At 44.4% G+C, this 2,500-nt stretch overlaps 7 non-coding genes across 7 annotated transcripts; all 7 read right to left on the bottom strand.

Annotated features, from left to right (window-relative positions):
- Positions 1-274: 274 nt before the first annotated feature.
- Positions 275-347, bottom strand: TRNAR-CCU (transfer RNA arginine (anticodon CCU)). The gene has a single exon. It is a non-coding gene; the product is annotated as a tRNA-Arg (tRNA).
- Positions 348-467: 120 nt separating this feature from the next.
- On the bottom strand, positions 468-560 carry TRNAI-UAU (transfer RNA isoleucine (anticodon UAU)). Its single transcript is given in 2 exon segments — positions 468-503; positions 523-560. It is a non-coding gene; the product is annotated as a tRNA-Ile (tRNA).
- A 344-nt stretch (positions 561-904) lies between these two features.
- TRNAR-CCU (transfer RNA arginine (anticodon CCU)) lies at positions 905-977 on the bottom strand. The gene has a single exon. It is a non-coding gene; the product is annotated as a tRNA-Arg (tRNA).
- A 120-nt stretch (positions 978-1,097) lies between these two features.
- TRNAI-UAU (transfer RNA isoleucine (anticodon UAU)) lies at positions 1,098-1,190 on the bottom strand. Its single transcript is given in 2 exon segments — positions 1,098-1,133; positions 1,153-1,190. It is a non-coding gene; the product is annotated as a tRNA-Ile (tRNA).
- Positions 1,191-1,726: 536 nt separating this feature from the next.
- Positions 1,727-1,799, bottom strand: TRNAR-CCU (transfer RNA arginine (anticodon CCU)). Its single transcript has one exon. It is a non-coding gene; the product is annotated as a tRNA-Arg (tRNA).
- Positions 1,800-1,919: 120 nt separating this feature from the next.
- TRNAI-UAU (transfer RNA isoleucine (anticodon UAU)) lies at positions 1,920-2,012 on the bottom strand. Its single transcript is given in 2 exon segments — positions 1,920-1,955; positions 1,975-2,012. It is a non-coding gene; the product is annotated as a tRNA-Ile (tRNA).
- Positions 2,013-2,176: 164 nt separating this feature from the next.
- Positions 2,177-2,269, bottom strand: TRNAI-UAU (transfer RNA isoleucine (anticodon UAU)). Its single transcript is given in 2 exon segments — positions 2,177-2,212; positions 2,232-2,269. It is a non-coding gene; the product is annotated as a tRNA-Ile (tRNA).
- Between the last annotated feature and the right edge of the window lie 231 nt (positions 2,270-2,500).

Here is a 2,500-nt window from a genome sequence, read left to right on the forward strand (position 1 = left end):
TATTTAAGAGGCAAATGTTATCCAGAAAAGAAGCCAGTCTGGAAATAAAACACGACATGCTTTTGGATGAAAGGTGGGCACCCACCCCACATGGGACCCGAACCCACAATCTTCGCCTTATCCAGAAAAGAAGCCTGTCTGGATCTAAAACTCAGTATACTGATGAAAGGTGGGCACCCACCCCAGATGGGACTCGAACCCACAATCTTCGCCTTATCCAGAAAAGAAGCCTGTCTGGATCTAAAACTCAGTATACTGATGAAAGGTGGGCAACCACCCCAGATGGGACTCAAACCCACAATCCCTGGCTTAGGAGGCCAGTGCCTTATCCATTAGGCCACTGGGGCTACATGCACAGAAGAAGCGTGGCTTTCTTTTCGATTGTTTTAAAGAAATCAACTGCGATTAAGCATTGAACTATCAGCTTGTAATGCAGTAATAAAAGACAGATGACGGCAAGAAAGTAATGCTCCAGGTGAGGCTCGAACTCACAACCTCGGCATTGCTCAACAGTTACTGCTATATAAGTACCGCGCGCTGACCGATTGCGCCACTGGAGCTCTTGCAGCACCATTTATCCATGTCTTCTTTTGCCTGGAAAAAGTTGCTCAATTGAAAACCTAGTCCTATGTCAGTTTAAACCCCGTCCTTGAAAATGCAGTGGGCTATGCCATAAGTGAAGAGTAAAGCAAAGTGGTGTGTTTTTAATGAAAATGAGATGCTCTCCACCTTAACAATAGGTAATGTTGCTCAGGAACACTTCTCTTTGGACATAGCTATTGTCTTTGTAAAGACTACCATTGAGCGAGATTTTTCAAGACCTATTTAAGAGGCAAATGTTATCCAGAAAAGAAGCCAGTCTGGAAATAAAACACGACATGCTTTTGGATGAAAGGTGGGCAACCACCCCAGATGGGACTCGAACCCACAATCCCTGGCTTAGGAGGCCAGTGCCTTATCCATTACGCCACTGGGGCTACATGCACAGAAGAAGCGTGGCTTTCTTTTCGATTGTTTTAAAGAAATCAACTGCGATTAAGCATTGAACTATCAGCTTGTAATGCAGTAATAAAAGACAGATGACGGCAAGAAAGTAATGCTCCAGGTGAGGCTCGAACTCACAACCTCGGCATTGCTCAACAGTTACTGCTATATAAGTACCGCGCGCTGACCGATTGCGCCACTGGAGCTCTTGCAGCACCATTTATCCATGTCTTCTTTTGCCTGGAAAAAGTTGCTCAATTGAAAACCTAGTCCTATGTCAGTTTAAACCCCGTCCTTGAAAATGCAGTGGGCTATGCCATAAGTGAAGAGTAAAGCAAAGTGGTGTGTTTTTAATGAAAATGAGATGCTCTCCACCTTAACAATAGGTAATGTTGCTCAGGAACACTTCTCTTTGGACATAGCTATTGTCTTTGTAAAGACTACCATTGAGCGAGATTTTTCAAGACCTATTTAAGAGGCAAATGTTATCCAGAAAAGAAGCCAGTCTGGAAATAAAACACGACATGCTTTTGGATGAAAGGTGGGCACCCACCCCACATGGGACCCGAACCCACAATCTTCGCCTTATCCAGAAAAGAAGCCTGTCTGGATCTAAAACTCAGTATACTGATGAAAGGTGGGCACCCACCCCAGATGGGACTCGAACCCACAATCTTCGCCTTATCCAGAAAAGAAGCCTGTCTGGATCTAAAACTCAGTATACTGATGAAAGGTGGGCAACCACCCCAGATGGGACTCAAACCCACAATCCCTGGCTTAGGAGGCCAGTGCCTTATCCATTAGGCCACTGGGGCTACATGCACAGAAGAAGCGTGGCTTTCTTTTCGATTGTTTTAAAGAAATCAACTGCGATTAAGCATTGAACTATCAGCTTGTAATGCAGTAATAAAAGACAGATGACGGCAAGAAAGTAATGCTCCAGGTGAGGCTCGAACTCACAACCTCGGCATTGCTCAACAGTTACTGCTATATAAGTACCGCACGCTGACCGATTGCGCCACTGGAGCTCTTGCAGCACCATTTATCCATGTCTTCTTTTGCCTGGAAAAAGTTGCTCAATTGAAAACCTAGTCCTATGTCAGTTTAAACCCCGTCCTTGAAAATGCAGATTAAGCATTGAACTATCAGCTTGTAATGCAGTAATAAAAGACAGATGACGGCAAGAAAGTAATGCTTCAGGTGAGGCTCGAACTCACAACCTCGGCATTGCTCAACAGTTACTGCTATATAAGTACCGCGCGCTGACCGATTGCGCCACTGGAGCTCTTGCAGCACCATTTATCCATGTCTTCTTTTGCCTGGAAAAAGTTGCTCAATTGAAAACCTAGTCCTATGTCAGTTTAAACCCCGTCCTTGAAAATGCAGTGGGCTATGCCATAAGTGAAGAGTAAAGCAAAGTGGTGTGTTTTTAATGAAAATGAGATGCTCTCCACCTTAACAATAGGTAATGTTGCTCAGGAACACTTCTCTTTGGACATAGCTATTGTCTTTGTAA

Source organism: Eleutherodactylus coqui, chromosome 2 (genome assembly GCF_035609145.1).
Source record: "Eleutherodactylus coqui strain aEleCoq1 chromosome 2, aEleCoq1.hap1, whole genome shotgun sequence".
Taxonomy (NCBI): domain Eukaryota; kingdom Metazoa; phylum Chordata; class Amphibia; order Anura; family Eleutherodactylidae; genus Eleutherodactylus; species Eleutherodactylus coqui.